This window comes from Bufo bufo, chromosome 1, assembly GCF_905171765.1.
Source record: "Bufo bufo chromosome 1, aBufBuf1.1, whole genome shotgun sequence".
NCBI lineage: Eukaryota > Metazoa > Chordata > Amphibia > Anura > Bufonidae > Bufo > Bufo bufo.
This window is the reverse complement of record NC_053389.1, coordinates 100,802,299-100,815,634: the sequence shown is the minus strand read 5'-3', so window position 1 is coordinate 100,815,634 and position 13,336 is coordinate 100,802,299.

Here is a 13,336-nt window from a genome sequence, read left to right as displayed (position 1 = left end):
GCTGGTCTCATCTGTAGTGTAATCCATCCAGTCCAGACTCCACCCCCACTGCTCCGCTGTGCTCCGCCTCCTTGTCTCAGTCTCCCAGCGGCCGGCGTCGTAACGTCACTCACTCCGACGTCACTCTCCCCGCCGCCTTTATTGACACGCCGGATCTCAGTGCCGGGACCGCGCTCCCAGCCCGCATGCGCAGTAAAGGGCTGCTGTAGCCTGTAGCGTGATCCCGGCTCCGGCTCGTACACTCAGCCGGCTTCAGTTTCGCTACTGCGCATGCGCCCGGCATCTTCTGTAACTGCGCTAGTATGTAAGGCTGGTGGGCACATGCGCAGTAGCGAAACTGAAGCCGGCTGAGTGTACGAGCCGGAGCCGGGATCGCGCTACAGCAGCCCTTTACTGCGCATGCGGGCTGGGAGCGCGGTCGCGGCACTGAGAACCGGCGTGTCAATAAAGGCGGCGGGGAGAGCAGGATTGGAGACGCCTAGGCCGCTGCCCCCTTGACTTCAAACCTGACTTGAAGCACGGGGCAGCGGCTGAATAAAACATCGATTTCTCAAGGAGGCTAAATGCGGCTAAACGAAGAAAAAGTGCATTAGGAAACTACTATGCAGCACTATAAGGTACTATTAACAGCTTAATAAGTGATTTTTTGGTGACAGGTTCCCTTTAAGCTCACTTACATAAGGAACGCGGGGTCCGTCTTACAATAGTTGCCGGCCTCCACCCCCTGTTGGGGGTCAGTCACTGTCAGGGACACTGTTATGGGGGGGGGCATAATTTTTTTTTGCTATGGGGCCCATGCATTTCTAGCTACGCCCCTGGATACACCGCCTATAGTCTGTGTGCCTGGAGTAAAAACTACTGCAGCCTGTTTCCAGGAGTAAAAGATAGTATAGGTGTTGGGGCTGACGTCCCAGCCCCTGCCACACCCTCGTCAGTGCACTGTGCAAAAACACCTGTTTGACAAAATATTGTCGCATGGGTATTAAAAATTTGCAAAACAGGTTCTTCCAACTTTAACTCCAAAAGCTTGCATAGTGCCCATCAAAAATGACCCCTTTAATAAAGTACATGTTAGTCTTCACATGCAATCCTCTATCCAGTACAACTTAGCGTAACATGATATATGACCACGTACATAACATGGAACTGCTGAAGATTTGTTTTATTTATGATGAAGCGCACGTGGGGTGGGGATCAAAGACTGGAGTAAAAATGCAGTCTTGACCCCCATTGGCTATAGATGTGGACAGAGCCGAATTCCATAGGCAAAGGCCTGGGTGGGCTGCATATAATCGTAGGCTTGGCATTTGTATGGCTTAGTATGCAGATAAAAAAATCATACCCCAGACAGACACACATAACAGCCAGCTCCTGGCTCTTTTTTTAATTAGAATTTTTTTATCATTTTTATAATCACATATAATTTACAGTATAAATTATAATCACAATATAATTTTTTATTTTTATAATCACTTCCATGATACGATGTTTGACGTAGTTAGCCATATGCAGATTAAAGAAATAGTGACAGCTACAGCCAAATATTATATTGAAATATGAAGTGGAAAGAAATTTAGGCAAGTACGGGGGCCTCCACCCCAGGCTACAATAGGATTCCCTTCGGTCACAGTCAAACTGATGGACACCGCCATATAGCGAAATAGGACAGAACTTTATCCAAAAAGTGCTTGGGATCATAATACAAACATCTGTAATAATTGGCAGAGATGTCAATTCCATTTTCAACCCTCGTCATTCGGCTCCGTACTGCATCACTATGTGTTACAGGGAAATAACTGCACCCTGCTGCGTTTAACTTTATAACCATGTGCCAGTACAATGATAAAACGCCCACCTTTTATTAGCTACGTTATAACATTGAGGTCCATATTGATTCCACAGAAGGGAATGGGTTGATCCGGTTATATTCCTGTTAAGGGGGAGGCTGCACCAGCACAGCTCCTTCTCATAGTAATATGTGGGAATTCTGGAGAATGGAACATGCTTAAAGGGGTTCTCCGGGCTTTTAATATTGATGACCTATCCTGAGGACACCCTACACCCCCGCTGATCAGTAGTATGAAGGGAAGGTGCGCGCAGTGTGCGCACCGCCTATGCAAAGGCAAAGCAGCAGCGAGGAGGAAGAGAGACGGCAGATGGCACGTGCACACTGCGCGCGCCTTTCCTTCATACAGCTGATCAGCGGGGGTGTCGGACCTTCGCTGATCAGATATTGATGACCTACACAGAGGATAGGTCATCAATATTAAAAGCCCGGAGAACCCCTTTAAGGCTCATGCACATGACCGCATCTGATCCGCATTTGATCATTCATTTGAATGGTGCCGCGTGCTGTCCTCATCCGTATGTCCATTCTGTGGCCACTCAAAAAAGATACAACATGTCCTATACTTGTCCGTTTTGTGGACAAGTATAGGACATTTCTGCAGGAGTTAAAAAAGAAATGGCAGCATGCATTCAGCCGGTGTCCATGTGTGTTGTGGATCCGCAATACGGCTGTTTTTGGAACTCCCGTACAAAAGAATATCGGCAACAGCAAATGCGCAGCCATTCATGTTGGCACAAGCCCGTTCTCAAGAGGTGATTCCTGTGGATGTGCCATAACAGTACGGCTACACGGTGACACTGGTCGCGGCCAGGTTCGCAGGCGCTTCGCAGTGTAGCGGTGATCCCGTAAAAATGAATGGGGTCGCAGTGCGAGTCATATTTGTGCCACGACTGCAACCCATGATCGCAAAAAATCCTGCAGAGTTGGATTTTCTGCAATTCAGGGGATGTAGTTCTGGCACATTTAAAGGGGTTGTCCGGGATCAAGATTCTTTTTAAAAAACAGTTAAATCACTATTAATAGCGGTTTGAAGGTCCCCCCAGGTGTTTTCAGGTATTTTTACACTTCGGGAGGGCTCCTACAGTCCCCCACTGATTGCTTAGCTCTCTGTTTATGTGTGCGGTAACTTCCTGCCGTTCTGCTTTCTGCGTCCCAGCGCAGCTTCGCGTTGATTCAAGTGTGTGTCTGCTCCTCCATGCAGCCGCTCCCCTAATTCCTTTGCCGCCTCCTGCCGCAACTATTCCTCCCCCTTAGCCACGCCCCTAAAAGCCTCCTTCCTTGCTAAGAATGCGCCCTGTCTGGTGACGTCACCGGACCAGAGGGGCGTGGCTTAGCGCTGTGTTTTGCCGCCTAGTTACCGCCCCTCTGTGCACTCGGAATAATTACTGAGGCTGACAGAGACGTCACTGGGCTCCTTGCGAAGCGGAAGAAAAGGCTTCGCTATGCAGAAAGGGACCCGGTACGTCACTGACTGTGATAGAAAAGGGCCATCAGAAATGTCTGGTAAGGGAAGGACAGGCATGAATGTAATATTTAGGGGACCATTGTACACATACACCAATGTCCCCAATCCCGGACAACCCCTTTAATCCACATTTAACATTTTTTAATTTGTTTACTCAGCCCCGGGAAATTACGGTACTTACCTGTGTTCTCAAGGGCAATTTTTAACGGATTGATGATCAGCTGAACGAACCACTGAGCATTTTTTTTTCTGGCTTTTTTTTTCTTTTTTTTCTTCTTGGGAGCAAGACAAGTCTACTTCCACATGTTACATGTCTTCTCTATAGAGAAAAAAAATTAAAAATCTAACAAATAGTTGCGCAACTAGAAAACGCCAAGAAAAAGACGTGGTGTGGCAGAAGCCTAAAAGGTCTGCAGATTGGATGACAAACCGGAAAGCGCTCATTTGTTAGCTAATGTCATCTTTCATGCAGCTGCAAAAAGTGTTGGCAGCACATTGCCCTAGCAGGCATGGCCAACCTGAGGCTCTCCAGCTGTTGTAAAACTACAATTCCCACCATGCCCTGCTGTAGGATGATAGTTGTAGACAGTCTGGGCATGCTGGGAATTGTAGTTTTGCAACAGCTGGAGAGCCTCAGGTTGGCCATCTCTGCTCTATGTAAACAGTAGATGTTCTGCTGCCAAGGTAAATGAATGGCCCCACCAACAATTGTAAGTAGTGATTGATCAATTGATCTGAAGAAAAATGGTGGCTTCCATTATCTCTACACAAGGAGCACCCTTAAACTTACCTAAACGTCTAATAACTTTATTCTGCAGTGATTTTCAGCTGTGCTTAAAGCCTCTCTCATACACATTAGTTTAAGCATTAACATGTGTAATGTAAGCTAAGCTCCCAGTAAAGCCAGAAACCACCCACAATTTGAGAAACAGAAATCCTCTGCGCAGGGTGAATGGTGGGAAAACCGTTCATGTTTCCCCATTACAGGTTGGGTGCAAAGAAGGTCATCCTTCACAAAAGCCAACTGTTGGAGAATAAGCTCTGCGCAGAGATTTCCTAGCGGCGTATTGTGAACAGACCAAACTGAGGTATTAAATGTTCTAAATCTTTGGCAGATATATAGACTGGAACAACTGGCTCACTCCTCGCTGCAGTGTTTGATGAGCAGGACTCTCAGTGGAGTCACACATAGGAGATTAATCCAAGAAATTCTAGACTTATCCCAACAGGCATTTCAAGCTTCAACGCTGGCACGCAGCAAGGGTCAAGCCACGACTACGGTCTGAAGACTTGTGGCCAAGATGTCTAAATGAAGAATTCTTGCAAAATAGATAAGCCTTGCAACTGAAAAATACAAGGGAGGGGGAGGATTTCTAAAGGATGTTTTTCTTCCTGTTGAACGCAACATGCCAGATGTTTAGACTGTACAATTTGTCCACTTTGGCAAGGCTTTTCCGTCTTTACAGACAGCTGTACTTCTACACGGAAGTAGATGGTATAGAGAAAAACTTGACATGACTGTCCATAGGTCACAATGCAGTCCGCTCTGGGTCCGTCCATCCACTTGAGGTCTTCCCTTGGGTGGTTGAACTTGGAAGATCTACAGGCTTTCATAGCATATTCTCCAGATGTTGAAGAACTACATGCTGTGGTGGAGGGGGGGGGGGGCATGACACTAAACTAGGTCATGACAAGGAAGTGCAGTGACCCGGAGGGGAGTTGAGGATGGAAAGAGTAGTAGTGGCTATGATGGTAACAGTAGTACTTATAGCGGCAATCTTCACCCTGGCGCTCACCAGGCCAAGCACAGTAAATGGAAGGTGCACCTTAAAGAATTACATTTATTAAGTCTTTAAGAAGAAGCAAACTAAGGGGAGACATGATTAACTTGTATAAATAGGTCATACAAAAAATATGATGAAAAGCTGTTCCATTTAAGACCCCCTCAAAATATAAGGGGGCACTGCCTGCATCTGGAGAAGAAAAAGTTCAGTCTCAAGAGGCAACAAGGCTTCTTTACCATAAAAATAGAAAATCTCTGATATAATAATAATAGTTTACCTCAGGACGTGATCACAACAGGAACAGTATGCAGTTCTAAAAAAAAAAAAAGGCCTAGATGATGTTCTAGAACTAAGTAACATTAATGCTTGTGTAAATGTGTAGAAGTCTGGTTCTCAATCTCCCGTCCCTTAACGGGGCTGTCTCACTTCAGTAAGTTGCATTTATCATGTAGAGGAAGTTATTACAAGCCACTTACTAATGTATTGTTATTATCCATGTTGCTTCCTTTGCTGGCTGGATTCATTTTTCCCATCACAATATACATGGCTTGTTGCCATGGTTACAGACCACCTTGCACTCCATCAATGGTGGCTGTGCTTGCACACTATAGGAAAAATCATCAGCACCTCTGGTGGCCGAGACCATCAGAGCGCACATAGGCTAGTGCTTTTTCCTACATTGTACAAGCACGACCACCGCTGCTGGATTGCAGGGTGGTCTGTAACCATGGAAACGAGCAGTGCATAATGTGATAGAAAAATTAATCCAGCCAGCAAAGGAAGCAATATGGATAATAACAATGTATTAGTAAGTGGCTTGTATTAACTTTCTCTACATGATCAATGCCACTAAAGTGAGACAGCCCCTTTATTCCCTATGGTTTAATTTAATGGACTTATGCCTTTCTTCCCTCGGAGTACTCTCTGACCTTCTAGGACTCTTTCCTGATGGTGGTTTAGATACCTTAAATGCAGGGTACTTGGCATGGTGCTAAGCAGGAGGGCAAAGGCGGCGGAAGGATGGTCAATATCAGGCCTGTTGGTTGCCATATGGTGGCACTATATAAATAAAGATTATTATTATTTACTAAATGATGAGAGATACAATACAAGCAGCAGCAATTGGTACAGTCCTGGGGTATATCACAAAGCTTACTTCTCCCCAATAGCGGTGTATGGGCAGCTGCAATGATAGTATTAGTAGTCGCTGAACCTCTCTCTATAGGACACTTAGCGGTCTCTCCAAATAACCACAGGCTTGCTATTCTGTAAGTTCTCTCTACTTAGGACTAGTCTGCAGGAACTTGTGCATGTCTGCAGCTATGATAAGAATATACTCACTAACCAAGGGGTGGACCAAGTCCATAACCCTGGTAATCTAACCACTCTGCCAATGTTAACCCTATATTTTGCTCATACAATGCTATTTTGGATACAAAGTGCCCATAAAGTTAAGTGCTTGTGGCTACCTTATAACCTCTTATTTGGTGGGCTTGTATATAGCTTTGTTTTATCAAGTATCAAAAACGATGCATTTTAATTGTTTTTAGTATTTACCTATATAGAAAACAGTTTTTCTTCACTTTTCCTTGTTTCCACCTTCCCAAAAATTTCTTTGTGGAGTAAATTTATTCAAAAAGGGTCCAAAAACAGAGCCTGGAAACTATAGGCCGGTAAGTTTAACATCTGTTGTGGGTAAACTGTTTGAAGGTTTTCTAAGAGATGCTATCTTAGAGCATCTCAACGGAAATAAGCAAATAATTCCATATCAGCATGGCTTCATGAGGGATCGGTCATGCCAAACTAATTTAATCAGTTTCTATGAGGAGGTAAGTTCTAGACTTGACAGCGGCGAATCAATAGATGTATATCTGGACTTCTCCAAAGCATTTGACACTGTACCACATAAAAGGTCAGTATATGAAGTGAGAATGCTCGAACTGGGAGAAAACGTCTGTATGTGGGTAAGTAACTGGCTGAGTGATAGAAAACAGAGGGTGGTTATTAATGGTACACACTCAGATTGGATCACTGTCACTAGTGGGGTACCTCAGGGGTCAGTATTGGTGGGGTCACTGTCACTAGTGGAGTACCTCAGGGGTCAGTATTGGGCCCTATTCTCTTCAATATATTTATTAATGATCTTGTAGAAGGCTTGCACAGTAAAATATCAATTTTCGCAGATGACACTAAACTGTGTAAAGTAATTTACACTGAAGAGGACAGTATACTACTACAGAGCGATCTGGATAGATTGGAGGCTTGGGCAGATAAGTGGCAGATGAGGTTTAACACTGACAAATGTAAAGTTATGCACATGGGAAGGAATAATGCAAGTCACCCGTACATACTAAATGGTAAAACACTGGGTAACACTGACATGGAAAAGGATCTAGGAATTTTAATAAACAGCAAACTAAGCAGCAAAAACCAGTGTCAGGCAGCTGCTGCCAAGGCCAATAAGATAATGGGTTGCATCAAAAGGGGCATAGATGCCCGTGATGAGAACATAGTCCTACCACTTTATAAATCATTAGTCAGACCACACATGGAGTACTATGTACAGTTCTGGGCTCCTGTAAACAAGGCAGACATAGCAGAGCTGGAGAGGGTACAGAGGAGGGCAACTAAAGTAATAACTGGAATGGGGCAACTACAGTACCCTGACAGATTATCAACATTAGGGTTATTCACTTTAGAAAAAAGACGACTGAGGGGAGATCTAATTACTATGTATAAATATATCAGGGGTCAGTACAGAGATCTATCTCATCATTTATTTATCCCCAGGACTGTGACTGTGACAAGGGGATATCCTCTGCATCTGGAGGAAAGAAGGTTTGTACACAAACATAGAAAAGGATTCTTTACGGTAAGAGCAGTGAGACTATGGAACTCTCTGCCTGAGGAGGTGGTGATGGTGAGTACAATAAAGGAATTCAAGAGGGGCCTGGATGTATTTCTGGAGTGTAATAATATTACAGGCTATAGCTACTAGAGAGGGGTCGTTGATCCAGGGAGTTATTCTGATTGCTTGATTGGAGTCGGGAAGGAATTATTTATTCCCCTAAAGTGAGGAAAATTGGCTTCTACCTCACAGTTTTTATTTTTTTTTGCCTTCCTCTGGATCAACTTGCAGGATAACAGGTCGAACTGGATGGACAAATGTCTTTTTTCGGCCTTATGTACTATGTTACTATGTTAAATGGAAAAAAATCAATTCAGCCAGTGTTTTTGGGGGTTTGTTTTTACAGCATTCACTGTGCGCTAAAAATGACATGACAACCTTATATTTTGTGGGTCAACATGATTGGTGAAACCAATTTATTTTAATTTACCACTTAAAATTAAAACCTTTGGAAAAAAAAAATCTTTCTTTTTTTTTGCATCACCATCACCTGTAAGTATTTCACGTTTCCTTCTACGGAGCTACATAAGGGCTATTTTTTTTTTTCACGAGGTAAACTTTAGTTTTTATTTTACTTATGTATCGCTGATATATTCCACAGTACTTATCATTAGGGATGAGCGAATCAAGCTCAGGCCTCTTTCACACTTGCGTTGTCCGGATCCGGCGTGTACTCCACTTGCCGGAATTACACTCCGGATCCGGAAAAACGCAAGTGTACTGAAAGCATTTGAAGACGGAACCGTCTTCCAAATGCTTTCAGTGTTACTATGGCACCCAGGACGCTATTAAAGTCCTGGTTGCCATAGTAGGAGCGGGGAGCGGGGGAGCGGTATACTTACAGTCCGTGCGGCTCCCCGGGCGCTCCAGAATGACGTCAGAGCGCCCCATGCGCATGGATGACGTGATCCATGCGATCACGTGATCCATGCGCTTGGGGCGCCCTGACGTCACTCTGGAGCGCCCGGGGAGCCGCACGGACGGTAAGTACACTGCTCCCCCGCTCCCCGCTACACTTACCATGGCTGTCAGGACTTTAGCGTCCCGGCAGCCATGGTAACCACTCTGAAAAAGCTAAATGTCGGATGCGGCAATGCGCCGAAACGACGTTTAGCTTAAGGCCGGATCCGGATCAATGCCTTTCAATGGGCATTAATTCCGGATCCGGCCTTGCGGCAAGTGTTCCGGATTTTTGGCCGGAGCAAAAAGCGCAGCATGCTGCGGTATTTTCTCCGGCCAACAAACGTTCCGTTCCGGAACTGAAGACATCCTGATGCATCCTGAACGGATTACTCTCCATTCAGAATGCATTAGGATAATCCTGATCAGGATTCTTCCGGCATAGAGCCCCGACGACGGAACTCTATGCCGGAAGACAATAACGCAGGTGTGAAAGAGCCCTCAAAAGGGCTCAATGCCGGAAAAGAACTGATCAGTTATATCCCCATGCATTTTGAATGGAGAGCAATCCGTTCAGGATGCATCAGGATGTCTTCAGTTCAGTCTTTTTGACTGATCAGGCAAAAGATAAAACCGTAGCATGCTACGGTTTTATCTCTGGCCAAAAAAAACTGAAGACTTGCCTGAATGCCGGATCCGGCATTTTTTTGCATAGGAATGTATTAGTGCCGGAGACGGCATTCAAAATACCGGAATGCCGGATTCGTCCTTTCAGTCTGCGCAAAAGGTGAAAAAAAATAAATGCCGAATCCGTTTTGCCGGATGACACCGGAAAGATGGATCCGGCATTTCAATGCATTTTTATGACTGATCAGGCATTTTTAAGACTGATCAGGATCCTGATCCGTCTTACAAATGCCATCAGTTGGGATACGTTTAGCCGGATCCGACAGGCAGTTCAATCGCCGGAACTGCTTGCCAGATCACTCTGCCGCAAGTGTGAAAGTAGCCTTGGGGTACTTTCACACTTGCGTTTTTCTTTTCTGGCACTGAGTTCCATCCTAGGGGCTCAATACCGGAAAAGAACTGATCAGTTTTATCCCCATGCATTCTGAATGGAGAGCAATCCGTTCAGGATGCATCAGGATGTCTTCAGTTCAGTCTTTTTGACTCATCAGGCAAAAGATAAAACCGCAGCATGCTACAGCCAAAAAAACGGAAGACTTACCTAAATGCTGGATCCCGCCTTTTTTTCTATAGGAATGTATTAGTGCCGGATCCGGCATTCAAACGACACCGGAAAGATGGATCCGGCATTTCAATGCATTTTTCTGGCTGATCAAGCATTTTTCAGACTGATCAGTATCCTGATCAGTCTTAGGGCTCTTTCACACTTGCGTTGTTCTTTTCCGGCATAGAGTTCCGTCGCCGGGGCTCTATGCCGGAAGAATCCTGATCATGATTATCCCCATGCATTCTGAATGGAGAGAAATCCGTTCAGGATGCATCAGGATGTCTTCAGTTCCGGAACGGAACGTTTTTTGGCCGGAGAAAATACCACAGCATGCTGCGCTTTTTGCTCCGGTCAAAAATCCTGAAGACTTGACGCAAGGCCGGATCCGGAATTAATGCCCATTGAAAGGCATTAATCCGGCCTTAAGCTAAACGTCGTTTCGCCGCATTACCGGATCCGACGTTTAGCTTTTTCTGAATGGTTACCATGGCTGCCAGGACGCTAAAGTCCTGGTTGCCATGGTAAAGTGTAGTGGGGGGCAGTATATATACCGTCTGTGCGGCTCCCGGGGCGCTTCAGAGTGACGTCAGGGCGCCCCACGCGCATGGATGACGTGTCGCATGGATCACGTCATCCATGCACATGGGGCGCTCTGACGTCATTCTGGAGCGCCCCGGGAGCCGCACGGACGGTAAGTATACTGCTCCCCCGCTCCCCACTACTACTATGGCAACCAGGACTTTAATAGCGTCCTGGGTGCCATAGTAACACTGAACGCATTTTGAATGCTTTCAGTTCACTTGCGGTGTTACGGATCCGGTGGGCACCTCCGGCAAATGGAGTACACGACGGATCCGGACAACGCAAGTGTGAAAGAGGCCTTACAAATGCCATCAGTTGGCATACATTTTGCCGATGGAGCTGCTTGCCGGATCACTCTGCCACAAGTGTGAAAGTAGCCTTACAGCCAAGCTCCCACATACCTCCATAGTGAGATCACTCAGGTAGTGGGAGAGATGATAAGGCTGTAAGTCCCACCTATAACAGGCTACCAGGTGCAACAGAATGCTACCAGCAGTACGCAATGGCACATTCTAAACATATCAAGAAAAATAACTGAAATAAAGTGGCCTAAATGGGAGGAAATGCCCAAAAACCCCAAACACTGTGGCGTGTTTATAACCGGGGGAGCAATTCCTCTGCATGTTATCCGTTGCTAACGGCAATCCCCAGCAAGAATGCATACAATGGAGGATGTCGGCAGCGGACCACATGCACCACAAACACATCCTACACAAGATGGGATAATGTGTGGATACAAATAGGTGAGGCTTACAGCCTTATCATCTCTCCCACTACCTGAGTGATCTCACTATGGAGGTATGTGGGAGCTTGGCTGTAAGTTGTATCTTAGCACCGCTCAGACCGTGTTCACACACCGTAGGTAGTCTAGTGGTAGGAACCCATGCCACACTGAGATACCTTGACGGTGGTACAAAAGGGCTCCGATGTGTTCCTGACAGGAATACATTGGCTAAAGTCTCAGTTCTTGACATCAGTTTGAGGGCTTAGCCAGTGTTGCCAGTTGCATATCATTGTGGTGCACCTTTCGCAGTGATTTAGGAAACCAGAGTACCCAGAGGAAACCCCTGCAGACAAGGGGAGAACATACAAATTCTATTTATTGTTACCAATTTGTGTGCATAGAGACTTTTTGATCATTTCATAAAAAATTTTTTTAGGGGAAGAGGTGCCTTAAAAAAAACTATTTCCGAATTTAGATTTTTTTCATTCTGACCTGGCACTGTATGTTGTACTGTAAATACGTATATATTTTAATAGCTCAGACATGGCAATACCAACTAGCTAGATTAGTTGATTTGTAAATATAGGAAAAGGATGTTATTTGATTTTTTTTTTTTTACTTTTCAAATTGTAAGACACTATTAAATCTCCCTAGGTACTTGAACAGGTTATCATTTGATCGCTTATACCATAAACTGCAATAGCATACTACTGCAGTCTATGCCATTCCTCACCAAATATGGAGCATGCTTAGGTTGTGAGCCTGCTCCATACACCCTTCTTGCCCCGCTACCATACCAGTCAGAAGGGAAGGGGGGGGGGGGAGGGGGGTAACTAAAACTTCATTTTAACAACTAGATCCTCATAAGGATTTTCCAGGATACTTTGAAAAATGCCGATTATGAAAAGTCCATAGTGTGAGCCAAGTTACATTGGGTCAGCGCCCGGTAAGATCCGTCTCTCCAGCGTGGTGGAACCTAGCAGTGGCACATGACAGTTTGGCATTCCTTTTTCCCCCAGAATATCCAGCATCTGTGGGTATGAAGGAATATGTGCTCCTCTCTCCATTTACCAGTAGAGCAATCTGAGAAGTCTTTAACACAAGCCCGACTGGTCCTCTGCCCAGGTTCAGCACTTGAGCATGATGCCGGTGTTAATCCACAGGGAGAACATGATGCATGCGGCCCTTCACAGAACTATTACAAAAGCTGTATCCCATCCCAGAGACTTTATTTTAGCGTTGCTAGGGCTCAGCATATAAACACAGTAAGCTCCTACCTCATTTATTTTAAGTATTTGCTACAGCTGGAACTGAACCATGTTTGGGTGTCTAGCCTCAGCAAGCTCTTATTTGTAAGTCTCCCACAGAGAACAGGCGGCCTCAGTGCAGTTTATAGCCCAGCTCCACATTCCATGGAAGGGAGGGGGGGGCTTGTCCTAGACAGTCCACATATGGTTAAAGGGTGCTAAAACTAGAAACACTTCCTCTTTACCTTGATATAGTCTGTCTGGGACGGCTCCATTTTTGGAGTCAATTAGAAGTCTAGAGACAATGTCGAGCTCACACTGGAAGGAAGTATGGATCCAAGATGTAACACAAGAGGTGGTGGAGGAATGACGCGTTATTTCTCTATTGGACCGAGGGGGAAAATAAATACCCTGCAAGTTGTCAAACCTACTTGCATTTTCCTGTTGCATGGTAGCCAATTGTAGAGTTTCAGCAATGAATGGACATCCCACAGTGAGCATGCTGCAGATTTTCCTGAAAGTGGGTTTCTTGGGAAACCACTGCAGCAGAAGAAAGAGAGAAAAAAAAGCCCAAAATGGTTTGGTTTCCATAGTAAAAAAAAAAAAAAGAAAGAAAAGTGCAACAGCACAACAGTGGGATTAT